We start from the raw sequence: 21,365 nt of genomic DNA, 5'->3' as shown, positions 1-21,365 counted from the left end.
CAAAAGAAAAACATGTTCCATAGAACAATTATCTTGAAACAAAGTAAATAATACATGGGTCCAGATATACAGTATGTAAATAGTATTCAAGTTATCAGTATGACTAGAATCATTATTAAAATAAGTGGCATACATATCAGAAACCTTGCATTTATAATGTCTGAACTGCACTTAAAAGATAGGTTCACATTTTTTTCAAGTCTGTCTTGAAAAAATACTCACATTACCATATGTATACTGAAAGAGAAAATTAGTCGTAACTGTTCCTCCTGTCCATATTGGCCATAAAGAGATCCCTTTCTAAAGCAATGTCATAGTTTCTTCTTAACCGGCATAGTACTGTGTGATTTTAATATCTCAGGAGAGGTAGGAGAAACCTCAAAAGGACCAATAAGAAATTAGCACGCTCTCTTCATACATGTCAAGCAAAATGTTACAGTATAGGATTTGTGTCCACGGTGCTACAGAGTAGATAAGACCTCTACTTTTGGACTTTGGCAGCATTGTGTTAGTGTTCTGTAGTATTTCAATGATTTCCATGATGAGAATGTTAGGATTTATATGCCTCAAAATACAATGAAGATATATTATGGAACGGCAATATCACAGGACTTAGATTTCATTTGCTTGGCATTTGGCTTCCAGAACATTATCAGCAGGGCACAGTTTGGGAACTGGAGTTAGAGTAGATACTCTTCTGCATGTCAGCCAGCAGTGAGTCTGGGAGGGATTATGGCAAAGGGCAAGGCTTAAATTGCTTGCAGAGAGTTTGGAGAAAAAGCTTAGCACTGGTGTCTATGGGCTTTTGCACAATGCTATCCACACAGGGTCAGTCTGAACTCCTCCACTTAGATTAAATATAGAGCAGAAACTAGCCTCCAGTATGTGGTTTTGTTGTTTATTATACAGTAGAATGCCTTATTAATTAAGCAAAACCAAAGCCATAGAGAACAAGATAATTTGTTTTTCTAGGATTTTTATTGGGTCTGTCTGATTCTGTCTGTATCTGTATTTTTCTTTGTTGCTTTGTAGTCTCTTTCCTCTTTTGCTGTCTCTCTGGATCTTGTTCAAACAGGCACAATATCAAAATTCACTTACTTGTCACTACAATCCAATATACTATCCCTGTAATTTATTCTACAGTAATGAAACTTTGTATATTCTGTTTTATTGCGACCGTGTCAGAGAGGTGTTCATCCGTTGAGGTACTGTTGGAGTACAAGTGTTGAGTGCTAAATAACAATAATACCTTTTGTAATTCAAATGCATGTGATACTTTTTTAAAGAGTTCTTCACTCGGACTGGCAGCTAACTTTGATGCAAAGACTGCAGAACAGAAGACTGCAAATTAGACTGATAAGTTGCGGGTCACCCAAAGCAGCTCAAAGTTTTGCTTTGCACTTCTGACTCTGTGTGGTCTGTCCTGACTTCCCACTTGTGGATCATTTTTTTGGCACAGGAATCTGTTTACCCAGCCCACTTTCTTCCTCTTCCAAACAGAAATACAGTATTTTAGTATTGTTTTTTATTTATACTGCAAGTGGCAGAGATCAAATGTTTTTTTTTGCCAGCAGCTTTTTCTGGTGCAGTGGAGCAGCTCGTGAGCTGAAGCTAACAGAAATGCCTGAACGCAATCTTTACATTTCATAGGGAACACTATACAAAATGCACCCACATTTCTGGCCGCAGCCATTGAGTATTGACTCCAGTTCATCATATTGATTGTCCATTAGCAGAAATAATGTATACTCAGAATGAAAAGCACACTCATCAGAAATACTGGATTGCAGGTGTATTTAGATTAAGTGTAGACATGTATTGCAGGACGCTTTGAATATATTGGACTGTAGAAAGGATAGCACCTAAATATATTTTCTTTGTACCCATCTAGCATGAGATGAAAAATTGTTTGGATGACAGATCAATAACGGATCAGTGCAATTGAATTTCATTGTAGTGTGTAGAGATGATTGATTGTACCGTGGCTGTTTCTCTCTGTCTGTGTGTGTGTGTGTGTGTGTGTGTGTGAATGACACGCACCAAGTTTGCTTTAAGTTTTGCTCAAAGTGAAAAACTAATGATGCAACAAAACCCTTTTTCCTTGGATTTGAAGTGCATTAATACTGGTTACACGTAAACTGTAACTCATGGTGTAGCATATAAATTATACTAAAAATGCAAATTAAAGGAGGTAATCAAGTATATTTAGTCAATATCAAAGAGGGATAGTCAAACTGTATCAAAACAGAATTATTAGAATTTTCTACGAATAATGTGCAATCTTTACAAAAAGGCCTACTGAAAAACTTCTCATGAAAGTGGCTCATTTTCTTTACTATCTCATATTTTTCAGATAGTGGAACTGTTTTTTTCTCAACCCACAATGCACCCCAAGTCGTACCGTGACAGCATGAAACATTAAAACCACCAAAACTTGAGTTACAAGGTTTTTATATGACAACAGCCATCTGTTGTGCTAATTCCAAACCAAATATATTACTGATGCAGATTGGCTGGAATTACACAGTAGGCACCATCCGATTTGTCAGATTTATTTGAATGGTTAAAAAGGTTAAAAAGTAATCATGAAGTGACCATTTAGTAACTATGGCAAGAATTGCTTTCCAGTCATCCACTGTGTTTAATGGTCACAGTGTTTCATGCCATGTCACATCTGGCTCCATATTCTATTCCTCATCTTGCTAATCTCTTTAAAATAGTGTTAGCTTGCCCATTAGACATTACCACAAGCAGCTCTTATGAATGTCATCATTTACCAGTCATTGATTCTTATTGTCCGTAGTTAACCAGACTGTAAAATGACCTTTCTAGGAGAAAGATGATTAAGGTAATCAGGAGTGAACCTCATGGTGTTCAATTATTTCCAACCTTTCAAGGTGATACCTTACAGTGGCCAAATACAGACCTGACTGGACTCTTTAAAGTTGCATTTTGCTTCTCCAAGAAGATTAGGGTATCTAGCATTTTCGATTTCAGCCGTACTTCCTGATAACAGTTGATCTTTTGGCAACACTTAACTTTAAGTTCCCCTTCTTTGCATTTATAAGCTGTACATAAACATTTAACAAATATAACACACTATCATGTAGTTGTAAGCAGATATAAGTGTTTATTAATGTATTTGTCACCAACTCTAACTCCTCCTGAGAGCATTCATAAGTGGAGGTTGGTGTGTAGACAGATGAATGACTGCAAATAATAATATAATAATATAAAATACAGTGGTGTGAAAGTGTTTGCCCCATTCCTGATTTCTTTTTTGTTTTTGCATGTTTGCATGTTTATCTTAAATGTTTCAGATCATCAAACAAATTTAAAAATGTGTTAAAGATAACACAAGTAAACACAAAATGCAGTTTTTAAATGAAGGTTGTTATTATTAAGGGAAAACAAAATCCCTACATGGCCCTGTGTGAAAAAGTGATTGCCCCTCCTATTAAAACATAACTTAACTGTGATTTATCACACCTGAGTTCAATTTCTCTAGCCACACCCAGGCCTGATTACTGCCACGCCTGTTCTCAATCAAGAAATCACTTAAATAGGACCACCCTGACAAAATGACCAAAATTACACCAAAAGCGCAGCGATGACTCATCCAAGAGGTCACAAAACACCCCACAACAACATCCAAAGAACTGCAGGCCTCACTTGCCTCAGTTAAGGTCAGTGGTCATGACTCCACCATAAGAAAGAGACTGGGCAAAAATGGCCTGCATGGCAGAGTTCCAAGATGAAAACCACTGCTGAGCAAAAAGAACATTAAGGCTCGTCTCATTTTTGCCAGAAAACATCTTGATGATCCCCAAGACTTTTGGGAAAATACTCAGTGGACTGACAAGACAAAAGTTGAACTTTTTGGAAGGTGTGTCCCATTACATCTGGCGTAAAAGTAACACCGCATTTCAGAAAAAGAACATCATACCAACAGTAAAATATGGTGGTGGTAGTGCGATGGTCTGGGGCTGTTTTGCTGCTTCAGGACCTGGAAAACTTACTGTGATAAATGGAACCATGAATTCTGCTGTCTACCAAAAACTCCTGAAGGAGAATGTCCGGCCATCTGTTCGTGACCTCAAGCTGAAGCAAACTTGGGTTCTGCAGCAGGACAATTATCCAAAACACACCAACAAGTCCACCTCTGAATTGCTGAAAAAGAACAAAATGAAGACTTTGGAGTGGCCTAGTCAAAGTCCTGACCTGAATCCTATTGAGATGCTGTGGCATGACCTTAAACAGGCAGTTCATGCTCGAAAACCCTCCAATGTGGCTGAATTCCAACAATTCTGCAAAGATGAGTGGGCCAAAATGCCTCCACAGCGCTGTAAAAGACTTATTGCAAGTTATCGCAAACGCTTGATTGCAGTTGTTGCTGCTAAGGGTGGCCCAACCAGTTATTAAGGTTTTGGGGGCAATCACTATTTCACACAGGGCCATGTAGGTTTGGATTTTGTTTTCCCTTAATAATAACAAACTTCATTTAAAAACTGCATTTTGTGTTTACTTGTGTTATCTTTGACACATTTCTAAATTTGTTTGATGAGTGTGACAAACATGCAAAAAAATAAGAAATCAGAAAGGAGGCAAACACTTTTTCACACCACTGTATGTCTTCATAGAAGTTATAATTGTTGACAAACACATTAATAAACACTTAAAAATGTCCTCATACCTGCATATAACTAGTATAATAGTGTGTTATAAACCATTTAATAAATGTTTATACTGCTTTTAAATAATGAATAGGGGATCTTAAAGTGAAGTCCTGATGCCATTTCAGGACATACAGCATGATCAGGGGTGTTTTGGAATGGAAACCACTGCAAAATCACATGTTCTTTTCTATCCACAACATCATGAACTCTCATGCTCCCACGCATTTTACCATTTTTGTGATACCAGCCTGAAGAGACACTTCATTTAAGAGCTAATCAACCTCCATCCCACTAAATGTGAGCAGTATATTTTTGCCAGCTAAGCAAATGCAAATACAGCCAATGAAATGTGTAGTTCCTTATAATGTTTCTTATTGATTATGTGGCCATTTACACTGTTTTCCTCTGTTTATCTGCCCTATGGCAGGCAGGATGTGAATGGATGGCCCACTCGATCCCCTATGTGTCTGAGCAGAAAGACAACCACACAGAGGATTAGAGGGAGAGGGGATCGGCCGTCACATCCAGATGCTGCAAATCTGCTCCCTGCCTCACATCTGAATAGGTACGCCATTGTCTGGAGCACTACTTGTTTTGCGTGAACAGAGACACAGGCAAGGAGATAAACAAGCTGAAACTGAGGTTACACCAAGACTAAATCTGCTATGATACAGGATTACAAGGTTTATGTCATGATTAAAGCTTCATCCTCTGATTGTCAGTCAAGATTTTCTCAGAAGCAAACTTAGTAAGCCTTTAATGGTTGTGCATTAATAGACAATTCTAGCAGGAATATGGGGGTTGTTAAAAGATGTACAGCATACTGATGCTGAACTATCAGTAGGAAGACACACATACTGAACTGCATGTGGTCGCATGACTGTGACTCAGAATGGGCTCTATGTGGGAACTTTCATTAAACTCTGCAGTGCATGTTGTATTTTATTCAAAACGACACACATTTGCACCAATCCATTTATGGCTTGCTCATATACTATAATAATTACAAATTCCACAATGCATGGCAAACATGTAATACATACTTATCCATTTCAAAATCCTCACATCAAGGTCTGCATCTATGTACCCTTAGTGGTTTGTCATGCATAGTATAATTCTGTGGGCCTTCGTTCACCTGCAGAGGAAACAGTCAGTCGTGCTTGACTTGAAACATCTGACTTTATTATGGCAAAGCATTTCTACAGAAAATACATTGAGGTTAGATTATTTCTAAAAATATTTCTGTCACTATGATAAAAGGGAGATATTCATTAGTAAACTTGACGTGTTTCAGGCCTCAACTTTCTTGTCAGATATTAATTTCTCTAACTATTTGGATGTGATATTTTACACTGTAATAGATGGGTGAACAGCAGATAAAAAAACAATATATGAATGTGCAGAGAGAGCTCTACATTTTGAGATGAGCACATTAAAAATATTCATTGGGGGATATAAAAAGTGTAATGAATGATTGAGGAAACCGCTAATGACTAATAAATTCAAGCTTAATTCTGAAATAAAAGCGTTGGGGATAGCTCCGACTTCAGCATGATAATTTCTCAAGTGCTCAATAGTTTCTTCATTTACAGTAAATAGCATGGGAGGATGTTTCTACGCAATATGCATTTCATTATGGTGAGGAATGTGGAGCTTCTGGCACATGTTCACATCTTTCATCTCCAGGTTTGTGGCTAAAGGACTGAACTCTTTTCTGTGTGAGGATTGAGCTTCCTTTCCCCTAAAGCTAGCTGTATTCCAGAGATCCAGAGTCCTTCAACTATCAGATTTGGTGGATCGGCTTCAAGTGTTTCCTAGAACTTATGCTCAACAAACAACAAGTACATCAATTGGTCCAATTGTGTGTTAAAATGAGGAAGTCTTGGCAAATGAATTCTGAACTGTAATGTCTATAATCACCTAATTTTCATTTCTCCTTTGATAATTTTACCAACATATTTAACATTTTTTTTATCTAACACATTTTGTATTTTTTCACACTCCTTTCTGCAAATGGACTTCCAGGTCATGGGATTTGAAAAACAACTCTTTGGACTGTGCACAAGTGAAGTAAGACAAAACTGCCAAGCTTGCTAAAGCAACCGACTTTCAGATAAATATTTTGGATGGACCCTTAATTGTACTAAACCACATTTCATCATGCTCTGTAGCACCAATATATTTTTTTTCCCTATTGCCTCCCTCTCCATCAAATTTTACACAGCATATTTCAACTGCCTACATCATCTTTGCATCACAAAATTTTGATACTTGCACTTAGTCATGACCCACAAAAGAAGTTGCACACAACCTGAAAGGAATACATAATTTCTAAATGCCCACGCACTTCAGCAACCAAACTGCACATAAATGTGTGCAAATGCCTGAAAGTTTGTCAGACCATATTTGATTGAGGCTACATTTTACCATATGGCCAAACAGTGGTAAAGTTTCAAATGGCAGTATGTCTGGCAACTTTTAATCTATACTCACAGAACCTCCTCCAAAATCATTTATCAAACTTTTATTTTTGCTGTCAAATCATTTGGGCCATGGGCTTGGAGCCTTCTTAAGGTCAAATTGCTTTATGTCTTTCTATCTTCTTTTCTGAGTATTGAGAGTGCAGGTGGGTCAACAAGGTCAAAACAGAACATTTTGTCCATTAAAATTATTTATAATATTTAATATCCACCAAAACTATCATTACAATTGATCCTAGTGAACATGAATTACTTAGAACTGTAAATTCCTTCAAATTCCTTTCTTTTTGCCTGTAAATTAGAATAATGCTTATCTCAAATGTAATTAAAACAAAGAGCTTGACTTTAATCAGTCACAGCTTCACTCACAAATCTCCCTCCAAAGATTTTTATATCCAGAGATTCAAGAGATGCATAATACGATTTTTTTTAAAATCTATTTTTTAGGTGATATATTTCAAAGGACAGTTAGTTGTTTTTTATTGTACCAAGTATTTGCTGTTGAATGCTCATTTTGACATATAATGCAAGCTGACATATGTATTTATTTAGTGAAATTGCTATCCTTTCTGTTGTATTAAAGCAAGGCTCAGTGCAGTTTTAAATACACCGCTCAAAGTCACCAGCGCAGTGAGAGAGAGCACTCTGTGCTTATGTGGACCTTCCTCATTGGAAGTTTACTTGAATGGATCTTCAAGATTGCCACTGTGAGTTCGTGTTCAGTTCCTTTCAAAATACAGAAGCAAATTGAAATACTTATCACATAATATAAAATACTTTTTAGTGTTCATGTTACTAATGCTAATTTGAGTTTACATGTTAAAGGACACCACTGACAGTTGATGAATCCATGATATGATAAGTAATATATTGACTATATAATGATCAACTGATTCATCCTTCAATGAGTTTGGGCATTCTCATCTCTTGATACTGCTTTGAGCTGCAGCAATAACTAAGCCAGTCATCCAGTCTCCTTCACCATTATATTATGCAGCTGAAGTGGCGTAGAGAGTGTTATTAGGGTGAAGCATGCTTTGAATTTTTAGCCCAGATACAGGGGTGAATTGAGAACCCAAGCCAAAAGTGACCTAGAATGGAAACTAAGAATTCATTCTTCAATCACGAGCCCTATGGGCCAAAGAAAGCCTTGGATAAGAAGTACAGTTAGAGATTAGTGTGGATCAAAGTGGAGATTAAATAGGATGGCAAACACATTGATGCACCTAATTATCAAGTCCATGAAATTTGATGAATTGCTTTGAATCTCAGAGATGTCGTCACTGAGTTGTTTGTGGAATTTCTCTCACTGACTCTGTGCACTAAACTAATTCTGTGGTTGAAATATGTGATTACAGTGAGTGCAGTGGAAACAGGGAACAACAAAGAGGATATCAAACATTAGACAGAGAAAGACAAGCTTCCTATGCTACATAACCTGAAGTGGCACTAAGACTGATGGAGCAGAGTGGAAACAAGCGACGTGTGACACATTCGCAGGCCCACAGACTTGCTTCTCTGTCTTACCTCTCACAACACACCTGACTACATTATTTCATTGCCTCTGAGCCTTGCAGGATATCAGTAGTGATGTCTCATACCCTCAAAAACAACATCATGAATAATGAATGGCAGATCTCAAAATAAATAACACACATTATTAATGTATTCAGATCCTCCTTTAAAAGGGGCAGCTGTAAGTGCCACAGTACCCCCTTCTCACTCAGTCTCTGAGCAGCTAGATTTAACTATTTTTGTGAAAGAGCATCAGACAGAGAGAGGGGTATTATAATGTGTGTTTTTATCAAAATAACAATGAAATGGTATGGTGGTAACAAACCCCAACTGTTGAGATACACATTTTAAAGTGAGAGAAGAATTTCTCAACATTTCAATTGGACATCAGAGCGAGTAGCTGACATTGTGTATTCTATGCATATCCCACATAACATGGCATTACTATAATAAAATGCATTAAATGCTTTGTGCTTATGTTCTTAACGCTTTATGTTTGGACAAACCTATGCTATATGTATGCATATTCCTTTTGATCACTGGATGAGACCTACATGGCATACCAAACATGATTATTACATTATCTAATTGCATCCAAACACGTGTATTATTCAGGCCCTGACAATATAATACTCTCAAGGAAAGGAAGAAAGCTGTGCACCTTAAGCCGTCTCTGAATGGCACTTTACTGCTTTTTCCTCTCTTCTGTTAGAAAACCTTTTTCAGAGGTCTTCGTAAAGTGATGATAAAGAGCATGGTGTGGTAAAAATGACCATTTTAAAGCCTGCGCCACCACTGCGTCTGTAATTCACATAGGTTTTTTACCCTTAGCACTCCAGGAATAACTGGCCCTGTGAGTCTTGTATGTGTCTTGCCCTTTCAGGGAACAATGTCACATTGTTTACAATGGCAGCACAGTGCCTCTTCAACGTTCTCCAAGGACAGAGTGATCTTTACTATGATGTTTCAGTTGTGTTCAGGACCTGTGCTCACATCAGTAAAACGTAAATGAATGTGTCACATTAGCTGAGAAGATGTTGAATAATGCATTGTAGAATTGACACATGCATATAGTGCTTAAGGTGATGGATTCTGTCAAAAATATCTGAGTATTCCAAAGCTTCACTTTGAAGAAGCAAGTATTGCCACTAGCAAAGACGCTATGGTCTGTGAAGCTACATAAATCAAGATAAAGGGTATGGCCTCCAGTGATGGTTCCTACACTGCAAATAAGACCTAAAGTAATAAGGAGTGGTCACCAGAGATCCACAGACTCCCAGCTGGTGGAAGAGTAAAAGCGTTCAATCAAAACCATTAGGCAAGGCTGTCATACAGCAACATGACATAAATTATGGAAGACAGTACTCAAAAGTGACCTCAGAAGTTACATGTGAATGACGTGGAAATGTTGTAGGTTCAAAGTGTATTATACAAAAAAACTGCTCCACTATCTTGAAGAGCAAAAGGACTTTGCATGTCAATAGGCTTCATTTGCTTGCTTGGCCACAGCCGAGGAAAATGTGAGGCGAGAAGAATGGAGTTATTTAATGATGTCTCCTTCGACTAGAAAGCAAGAGGGTGGTGCTCTTTGCTACAACATGCCAGACACACAGACAGGCAGGTCGACAGTTATGAAGACAGATGAATGATGCAACACCTTCAGCACACAGGGAATGAGATCAGATGTTGACAGCTAGATGGACAGATCCCTAGTCTGGCATTCAAATGTTTTCTCACATCTACTATCACATGGTCTGTGGATGCATACTCTTCCCAGATGAGACATGTTCTCACTCTGCCTTCTGCAAATTCATCCTTTTTTTTAGCTCCATTATACACGTTGAATAATATGACTGAGTTGAGCACAATATGTGCTGTACAGCAGGTTGCCTGAGATAAACGTTACACAAGCAATAATCTTTCTGAAGACCTGAAGTCTCCTGTGTCAGCCGCCATGCTTAAAAAATCTGCAACTTTCATAATTCATAACACAGAGCCAGCGTTTATAAATGGGGTCTAACATGCTGAAGCCTGAGAGAGATTATAACACATATTAAACAGTTTTCTGGGTTGCCAAACTTGTCACAGTACTCTCCTTACTGACTTTACATTTATTCCATTCTGTGACTGCATGCCTACTGTTCTCTTCACCATAAACATGTAGGCCAATGTATCATATTGTACCCTATAGCATTTTAAAATACAAATAGATATAGCATACATACAGAATAACCCTATATAAACAAAACATAGTCTGTCATGGGAGAGCAATGCTAAGCAGCCTGAGGCCACTATCACACCATCACCCAGCAAACAGGCAAGGGAAGTCGGTAGGTGGCAGTCGTGTCCCATTTGCCAGAGACGCATGGGAGGAATCTCTCTCTTGCTCTCTCGCACACCACACACGCACACAAATGTGCGCGCTCAAACAATAATTTGCATTTGCTTGCCCCTATTAAAACTGACCAATGAATGAGAAGGACAAGGTCAAGAATCAGTTAATTACTGCCAGTCTTCCGGTGAGATTCACCTCTCCTGCAGTGGAGACATTTAATGAGCCCTGGAAGTTCAAACAGAGAAATGTGAAGACTGAAAGGGAGGGAAAACATTATTTCCTGCCCTCACTGCTACAGTCCTGCGGCTGACAGCAACGGCGATCCACCAGCAGTGACTGGCGGAATAGTCTCATTTGGAGAGAACAGCCTGTTAGTGGGAGGTAACCAACATGATGCCCCCTCGTGCACTTATCAATTCTGTGTCAGTCCGTGCTGCGCCGTGCGTTTTATTGGGATACGTAAATGCCGAGCGCACTGAGGTACTGTAAAGCTCACCGATGGATGCAGCCGTGCGCGTATTGGAACGGGGTAATTTGTGATCACACTTGAAGCAGGTTAAAACACACTGCAGTTGAAAGAGAAGAAGACGTGGCTTGGACGATCGGCGCTCTGTGGATAATAACCTTTAAGTCATTTCTTACCCCCGTGTGTGTCACATCAATGGATGGATGAGGCTTGAATTGGTTGCACACATAGATGGAACAAGAGCGCAGAAGTGATGACTGCCTTTGATGAAGTAAAACTCCCGTCCAGACCTGGTGAATCAAGGCTCGGCGCGGAAATCATGTGAGAATTTAGCTTTTTGGTGTACAATGAAGGCTCCTCACACTTGAAGCCGCTGCCTGAATTTCTGATGGGGTTTTAAAGGCTTCTTGAGGATACCTGCTGGATTTTTTTTCTTTCGATGTTGCATCACAGATTAACGCATTTTTCCTCTCGAAAATGGAAAACGGAGCAGCCTGAAGAGAAGAGAGAGATATTGTTTAATCTCGGCAACTTTATCAGTTCTTCAATGTATAGGATACCTTTTCAATCACTAAACTGCGGAACTTCTTTCATCGATATAACCAGGAGGGAAAATAGAAATAAGCATCTTGAAATCCGCACTGGGTTGTGAGGTGAAATCTAATCAGATTCAGCTGGGCTGATGACTAAGAAGTAATAGGGACTTGAAGAAAAGTTACATTTGAAAACGACAGTGAGCGGGACATTAAAATAACCCCACCTCTGCTCCTCAATGTATGGATGGTGGCCTGCCATACAGTCTAATGACGGACTTTTCAGGATGTATCTACCTGAAATTGACCACATGAGGTTATCCGTGCTCTACATGTTATGGAGAGGTTACTTTTTTAACATTTAATTGAGATCTGAGAGCAAATAAAAACAGTGCTACTTCACATTCGCCTAACTCATCATTTGGAGAAAATGTGGGACCACAGTGGGTATCGCTTTGTATCGGGAGAGTAGTTTCAACAATGGCACTTGTGGGTACCTCTGTGTTGTGTGCGTACTGAAAACAAGAGGAAATATCGGATGCATTATCATCACCGTGAGAGTTAATAGCATGCCATCCATACTGATATGTGGATTACATACCACGTCGTTTTGAGAGTGGGAACACAATGTGTCTGACAAGAAATATCACCACGGATTCTGCAAAATCGCCTGAGAATTGCGGATGTTTTTTCGATGCAGTTTTTGGGGAGGGAGCGGGAGAGGGACCGTTTTCCGTCTAAAGCAGAGATCCTGCAGCCCTCGGCGTCTTCGTGAACAAGTAAGTTGGTGTTTGTGGTGTAAAAAAGATGTTTTGATTGTCTCACTCGTCCCTATAACATAATACCTCTTCAGTCTGTTTTTCCTGTTGGATGTCCAGATGTTGTAGTTTTTCGTCTTCTTTTCATGACTGCTGTGATATGAACTAAATCAGGGTACAGCGTTCCCAAGGCTTTACCCTCACTGATACTGCGGCCTCTAACTAAAAGATCTCTAATCATGCGCTGATTTGAAAGATAAGAAAAAGATGCGCGCGCTCGCGTGGGTCTGCTTGCGTTTCACTGCGCGCCCTTGAGTTGAGTACGCGAGCATCAAGCTTAGATGTCATGAACAGTAAAAAAAGAAAGAGTTTAGCTTTCCTACAAAACAGTGCAAATCAACTATTTGTAAAAGGAAGTGTATTAAATGCGTGTGGTTCTAATTTTCACACTGTAATATGCTGAATGCTGACAAGGAAACTGCAGTCCATCCATTCACCTATCCATACACCCAATCTATAACAGCATGCTCTCAACCTACATCTGAAAATCAGCCATATTAGCACGAGTATCTGCTATAGTAACCTTTGAGAAAAAAAAGTATGGCATATATCAAATATTTAGTATTGGAATTTAAAATTCCAGGATTGCATCGCTGGAATATCTGACTGTTGCCTAAATCTTCAGACAATGGACTGTTTTTTTCGTCTTCTTCTTCACATGGTTTACACAGAAGGCACTTGTTCACTGCCTCTGTGGTAGCCTGGGTGGGAGCTGTCCTTCTTTTATGGTGCTGAAATTGCTCAACTGGATGTTGCAGTTAATGGCTCGAAAATTTGAGCCTCTAGTCCGCTGAAAATAATCCTTTCCCAGTATGCAACGAAGCAACATGTGACACATTTGAGAGTTTCTGTCTGTGATATGAAAAACATGATAAAAGTGAGTTGCAGTTGTTCTATTGCAAAACCTCATTACATAAGCCTAACATCAATTACTGTATGGAGCAAGCCTAAATAAATAAATGTGTACAGTAGGCTGCATTATATATCAGCATGCCCCATTAGGCTACCCATTAATTGTATCTATCTATTTATCTATATGCCCTCATCTGTTTCTCTGAATTAAGGATTAAGAATACTTTAGGATGAGCATTCTCCTGAACAAAGGTTCGTACAAGCATTATAAGTGTGTATTAAATTTGTCATATCAGTGCTTTTGAACCCAGTAGCAAGTGAGTTTAAAAATAGATTTCTGTCATGTTGGTGATAAACCAGTGTTGGTGGTAAAAGCATAAATAGAGGTGGCTGTCACTCTTCAGACAAAGAATGAATTGCATCTCTCACCTGTGAAAGTGAGAAACATGGCGAACATTATTCACCTACTGAAAGAAAAGCCCTCCATATGATGGAGTGACATCACCTTGGGGAGACAAATTAGACCGCTGATATTATGTTTTTGCCCTGTCAGAGGCTTTAGCATGATAAATCCTCCCTACATATTCCCAAGATTGCAGTTGTTTGTTGGCAACTGGTGCAGAGTGATTCATAGTAATAAGTAGAGAGACTATTCCTCCTCCCTATTTAACACTCCCCAAACCTTCTTATCCCTGTGGAGATTTTACTGGAGATGTATGTGGGCTGCAGGTTAGGGAAGTCAAAGACTATGTAAATACCCAGCCAACATATGGAGTAAATCACTTTAAAACTGACATGAAACTCTGGATCAGTGTTTGTTTATTTCACTGATACTAGAGTGACAACAGCTGTATCCCCAGTGTGTCCCTATTAGTCCCTCTAAGCAGTGGGAAACAGCCTTTGAGCAGGTGCAGCAAATGGACCAAGAGGGACTTTCTGCTGCTCACACAAAGCCAGTCTCTTAAGCTGATAATGTTGCTACCATAAACATCTGTTTTATGTCCAATTTCTCCAGCCATTGTTGTCTGACTTATCTATTGAAAATCACTTCAAGCAGCCATGTCAGAAAATTAATGAACTTGTCAGCTGGAAAAGGGCACCACTGCAATGAGGTGCCAGGGTCTTGCAAAGTGACAGACTGTATACCCATGTTCCCTCCCCACACTCCCTTTGTCATTTTTTTCCTCCTCAGCCTGTGACTCAGTTCAGATCAGGACCAGCACTTTGTGCCATATAATAAAATGTTCATTTCTCAAATCGGATTAATCTCTGTAAAGCCCAGCTTAGGACACCACTAGCATTCATTCCTTTCACTGCCGGGGACTTGTATCAATAATGAAGCTACCCCTGAATTTTTCCATCTTCTCTGGATATACAATCTCTCAGAGGGTTTCATTCAACAAGAAAGGGAACAGTTACAGTGATCTGTTATCTACTCCCTTACCTTTTGTATTGGAGCCCAGCATTGCGACGCAGGGGGTCTGAAGTGGTAGGCCAGATAGGGAAGCCCTGATGCTGGAGGTGAAAGAAGCCCTTATGTGAAGATGAGGTTGATAATATCCGCATTATGGATTTCGGAGCGCAAACAATATATATTGGCATATTTATATCAATATAATGTTAATATTGGCATTAATTATATAAGTGATTATGATAAGTATTGTTTGTTCATGAACCCACATTTAAATATTCAGTGTGTTGCATTTGACCTCCTACAATAGCCTGCAGAGCATATTTCTATTAGAATTAGCAAAGGTTAATGTACACATGAATGTGCCCTTAAAGCTAGGGTAGGTAATGTTGAAGAAACTAGCAAGAGACAGCTAGATTTTAAAAGTATCCAACCGAAAAAAATGTTACCCCCTCCCTTCAGGCCTCAAGCCACTCCCCCAAAATGATGTATTGATTGCTGTCGGGATGTAAAGATAATTTCATCAAAAACAAAAAATGCTTCTGAAATACATTACTAGCTTTAAGGGATAACTCAAACCCCCTGGATATTTGCAATGATACCAGGTTTAAGCACTGTGGCAAATGTTTTAAATCTAGTTTACTGACAAAGTTTATATAGATTTTGCGAAACAAACAAAACAATAAATGTGCTTCCTGATATTATCTATCTTGCACCCAGTTTATGACAATCCACATAATTATCGCAAGGTAGCCCTTGTCAGCACTCAGTAGAGAAAATTTGGAAGTGTGTGGATATTGAGGTGAAGCAGCAGTGATGTAAGTTGAAGCTTTTGCAAAGTGCATCATGGCTAAGGATTTCTGCTTTTATACATGAGGTCAGTCTCATAGTGATTAATCATGCATAGTTGCAGAGGTAGGCAAGATGAGAGTCACCTTAAAGGAATTGTTTGGAAGATACTTTCATAAGCCGACAGTGAGTAAGCTCTGATGTGATGGTCACTGACACAGTGTTGCAAGTCTGCATCACTGGCAGTTATTGTGAATGTGATAAAAATCCACCTCAGTTTAATCACCTCAATTTGTGCTGCTGGTAGATGATGCATGCACCACTTTGAAGAGAGTGTTATGGTCAGATTGGTTGGCTGTAAAAATGTAGCAATTTGTCACTCACTGTCACAATAGCATCCAGATATATTCTTTATTGTAAAAAAACCCCAAAAGGAGTTGTATAATCTGCTATACCACTGTGGATGATCATCTGGACCTGAGACTGTTTGTTGTTCATGCTTGTATAATATAATCTGCTCTATCAACCAGACACAAGCAAGCATCTTGGGCGCAGCACACATGCACAGACAGACATGAACGGTATCTGCAGTAGCCCCACTCATTAGTCATCCTCTCCAGCATGTCTGGCTGAATGCTCTGTCCAGGGAAAGAACAGCTGAGCAGGGGGACGGCCGCAACACATTCCGACAGTCAATGGATTAATCAATTGGTGTTCCAACTCAGCCCATCCATCTCAGGGAATAATCTGGGAGACATCATAAAGTGCCATTCTGTCATTCTAGAGGCCAGGGAGCATTGCTCCTTTTTTCTGACTTTCTCTCCACTGCCACTCTTATCATGGGACAGGAGTGGATTAAATGGAATATAGATAAGTTTGTTCAGTGTGGCAACATTGGTGAACAGTGTTTTTGCTATTTTGAAAGCATACAGAATTAATTTTGCTGCTGTGACTCAGGGCTAAAAAGGAATTCTTCCAACTCCACTATCTCCCTGTTTCCTCGCTTCCTTCGTAAAATTCAGCTAAGAGCACTGACCTGAATTCAGGGTGCATCATTACTCACCACTTGCCTGACATCACCCACCTTGCCAGTCGTGATGATGGTGTCTTTTCGACTTAGTAATCCTCACCTTCCTCTCTGCTGCCAGTCTCTCTTTTCTTGACCTCACTGTAATGTCACATGGTGCTAAAATGAGAGTGACAGCACCCGAGGTAGGACTGACGTGACGGCTCTGTTAATAACAGCTTGCATGAATGCAGTGCAAATACTCACAAACACATTCTCTCTCACACACACACACAAACCCACACACATTAACAGAAATATATACATATGCACCACAGAGGAGTCATTCTTACTGCCTTCGGGGCACCTGGGCAGCGTCTGTTTAAAGTGATACTGGCCCTGGCCACCACATTAATTCCTGCTGCTAAATTAAAAGGTTAAATGAGGCTGGGAAAGGGTGCCAGGCTATCTCTTGCCTCCCTGTATTTGTCCAGACTGTGCCTTATGGAGGTAAGATATTTAACTCCACCTTAGAAAAAAAGCAAAGGATGATAAAAAAGAAAATTGAAGTTAAGGAAGGAAAGGAGACCTTCCTCTCAAGCGCTGTCTTCTCAATCTTTTGTTGTTGACAGTGGAATTTAGAGTGAGCTGAGCGTGCTCAGTGCTCTGTGCTCTAAACACTCAAAGTTTAAAACGTTTGAACTGGAGAGATGCCCTTCAAACAGGTTTTTAGTGGTCGCATAGCAACAGAGCCATGACTAGCGCATCCCCAGGCAGCTTAGCTGCTAGCTAAAATAGATGTTGTCAATGGACACCAGCTTTCAGTGACAAAACCAGTAAGAATATAGAATCTGTAGGCTATTTTAAAATACGCAGACCATTAGTCTCCTGGAAATGCTGGTTGTTATCTAGGTTCATTAATGTGAATTTTCTTCACATGCAGCCTGTATCCTGTCAACCAAATTAGTCATGTTGTCAGTCTGAGAGGGGTTATTGAAGACAAAGAAAAGCTGTGTTATAGTAGATATAAGCATCTGCATGTGCTCACAAGAGGATGTACCGCTTACTTTTTAACTTGTAGTGTTGTTTTTGAGATGAAAAGAAAATGCCCTGTAGCTGTAATGGATACTTGACCTGTTAGAGCTGATGTGCTCCTCCCAGTGAAGAAGAAGCATTTCTTTCATACAGTGTTTTGTCCATAACAAATTGCAAGCTTTATCTGCAGGGGTAGTTGCAAAGATGTTGTACTTTGCTTTCCAACAAAGCTGAAACAGCATTTCACTAGGATCCACTTAATTTCCAGTACAATTTCCCCGCATGTGAAATCATACAGGAAACCTAGAACTAGAAACATTAAATGGAAAATTTAGCCTCCCTTTGAGAATACCTCACAAAGCTGATTTATTAAAAACCAATGCATTTCAGTAGCCTTCATCAGGGTTTGACCCTGTGATAGGCTTCACTAACACCAGCAAGAGTAGACTAATCTCATCTTGCTGTGACTACTGAACAGGTTGCTCATTCATTGGTTAACAAAAAAACATTACTTCCCCATGGGTGTATATTGTTTTAAAATTAAATTTAATAAGCTCAGCTTTGGAGAAAGACAGAAATGAAGAGAAAGAGAAATGTTTATACAGTACACATATGTGTACAAATGTAATTAAATGTCCTTCACATCAAAAATTAAATGAAAACTGAAATGGTATGTTTGGCTTCTATGATTGTGTATATGAATTCAGTTTTGATTATCACAGTTTGCACATTGCGATAATGTGTTCTTGAGAGCCAAGTGCACACGAAATGTCTGGAGTGTCAGGAAAACAAGAATACCTTTTTTTAGTACAAAAACAGAGAGCACATAATGAATGCAAATTTATCTGTAGATTTTTGTTACAGTACTGTGTGTGAGTGTGTGCATGAGTGTGAAAGTGCATGATTGTTCCCTCCTAAATCAGTGCCTTTTGCAGACCCAGGGGTGCAGAATAAGTGTCTGGAATCTGGGCATCTGGGTTGAGCTTTGCCATCCGTCTCCCAGATCTGCTTTTTAACTCATAAACCCAATCAGGCTGGCAATCAGATGGTAGCTCAGCTCAGCTTCGCAGCATGAGTCCGGTCATCAGTCAAAGCCCCACAATACAACACAGCATGGTCACACCCCAGCTAGCAGTCACACATTCTCTGACTGTTGAGCTATACAGACATTGCATCTTTGATCATTCTGAGGGGGAAAAAGCCCCCTGTTTCCATGACCACATATTCTCATACCTATAAAGACACACCACTGAGAAAAAAACACACCTACTGTTAAATATTTGACTCACACAAAAACCTTACAGGAACACAAAAGAATTTACCAGTTTCAGGACAGACTTCATACTCTGTTCTGTGCTTACAATTATTTATCTGTTTTCACTCATGAGGACACGTGCATGCATTTGTACATGATGTGTGTGTTTATCTGAGCGTGTATCTGTGTGAGTGTCCGTATCTTTGTATATTTTTCTCACTACCCACTCACCCACTCACCCTGTTAGTCTCTGACCTTAAAGTGTCACTCATCCTGGCACCTGCATGTAGGCAAGGCTGCCCTACTATGATAGTTTTGATCTGACAAGGATAGACTTGCACTTGATTTAATCCAAGTTGTCTCTATGGACTCTGCTGAGGTACCAGTCTGTTCGACTGCTCAGGTCAAGGCCTTGTGACAGGGGCTGTCAGTCCGCTCCTCTACTGCATGTGTGAGAGAGAAAAGAAACACTTTGAGCTTTGAAACACTAGCTGCTGAAGGGCCCGGATGAATTGAGAGAGCTCATGCATGTCTGGTTAATGGGTAAACTCCCACATATAAAACAAGAATTAATCCTGAACAGATGCCACATCATATAATGAAACACTAGCGCTTGTTTCCAAACAGACAGCTTGTCAGGAATCAAGATGAAAAAAACAAGTAAACAAGAAAAGTTTGAATGTCACAACTTCTTGGTCTTTAAAACATACCCAGCTCATAATAACGCTGCAATAAAGGCCAACAAAAACAAAACAAAAATAAATATAGATAAGTGAAATTAACAGATTGTCAAACAAAAGCAACTGCTGGAAGTTATCAATCCATTAAAAATGTTAATCTGTATGTCAGCAATATTTCTCATTAATGAAAACAACTAAATTAAATTGTAGTTAAATTGTAATTAAATATGTAGTCAAGAGTCTAATGTCAGAAGATTAGCCAATGAGCTAAAAGAGATCCAAATAAATAAAATCAAATAAATAAATCAAAGAGAGGCAGTGGAGATGGTAGCCAATCATGTTTGATGGGAAGAGAGAAATGTTTGTGTGTGTGTGTGTGTGTGTGTGTGTGTGTGTGCGTGTGTGTGTGTGCGTGTGTGTGTGTGTGTGCGTGTGTGTGTGCCTACAGCTCAATGGCTAGCCTCCTGCAGCCTGTGCCAGACTCCTCAGCATTTGGCTGCAGCCCGTCTGTCACTGAGGAGAGAAAATAGTCACACAACATTTAAAGCCTTGTCATATTTCATTTCCTTTTAGTGAATAAATTAACATTATAATTTGTTTAACCACTGGCAGATATGATTCAGTGGAAACATACGTAGGTATATTGTGTCAAATGTATGCACTACAAAACTGATCTAAGCAAGTAGGATAATGTTACAGTATATTAGGATTTAAAATCCAGTTGTTTTGTGTATATAAGGACTGACTATGCAATACTATCTGATTGAATTCAAATAAATGTGTCTTCCTTGTCTTGATGACAATCTTTCTTTGGGTTGGATTTAAGAAAGGACATGTTTGTTTAAAATCCACTACAAAGCGTTCACTGCAAAAATATATGTCCTAACAAGTCATTTTGTGATTTATTGAGTTCCAAAAGCCTTGTTTTCTGCAGGTCATCCTGCAATTTTCTAATGTTAAACTTAGACAAAACTGAAGTTATTGTACTTTACCCCAAACACCTCAGAGACACATTATCTAAAGATATAGTTACTCTAGATAGCATTGCCCTGGCCTCCAGCACCACCATAAGGAACCTCAGAGTTGTCTTTGATAAGGATTTATCCTTTAACTCCCACATGAAACAAACTTCAAGGACTGCCTTCTTTCACCCACGCAACGTTGCAAAAATCAGGCACATCCTGTCTCAAAATGATGCCGAAAAATCATATTTCATATTTGAGATCATATTTCTCCAATATTAGCTTCTCTGCACTGGCTCCCTGTAAAATCCAGAATATAATAAATCCTTCTCCTCACCTACAAAGCTCTTAATGGTCAGGCACCATCGTATCTTAAAGATCTCAAAATACCTTATTATCCGACTAGAACACTGCGCTCCCAGAATGCAGGGTTACTTGTGGCTCCTAGAGTCTCCAAAAGTAGAATGGGAGCCAGAGCCTTCAGTTATCAAGCTCCTTTCCTTGAGCCCTGAACCATCCCTTAGTTATGCTGCTATAGGCCTAGACTGCTGG

The 21,365-nt window shown here is 39.3% G+C and overlaps 1 protein-coding gene across 3 annotated transcripts in view; it reads left to right on the top strand.

The window, feature by feature from the left end:
• lrrc4ca (leucine rich repeat containing 4C, genome duplicate a) overlaps positions 1-21,365 on the top strand; it is a 170,785-nt gene that overhangs the window by 106,857 nt on the left and 42,563 nt on the right. For 2 of the 3 annotated variants that reach the window (XM_044193822.1, XM_044193819.1), the window contains exon 1: positions 11,120-12,784. The gene's annotated coding sequence lies outside the window, so the exon portion shown is untranslated. Of the gene's footprint in view, positions 1-5,103; positions 5,242-11,119; positions 12,785-21,365 lie in introns of those variants that run through there. The other variant, XM_044193821.1, reaches the window with a different exon arrangement.

Source organism: Siniperca chuatsi, linkage group LG4, assembly GCF_020085105.1.
Source record: "Siniperca chuatsi isolate FFG_IHB_CAS linkage group LG4, ASM2008510v1, whole genome shotgun sequence".
Taxonomy (NCBI): Eukaryota; Metazoa; Chordata; class Actinopteri; order Centrarchiformes; family Sinipercidae; genus Siniperca; species Siniperca chuatsi.
Note: the sequence above shows the minus strand (reverse complement) of the source record. Positions and strands in the feature narration are given on the sequence as shown.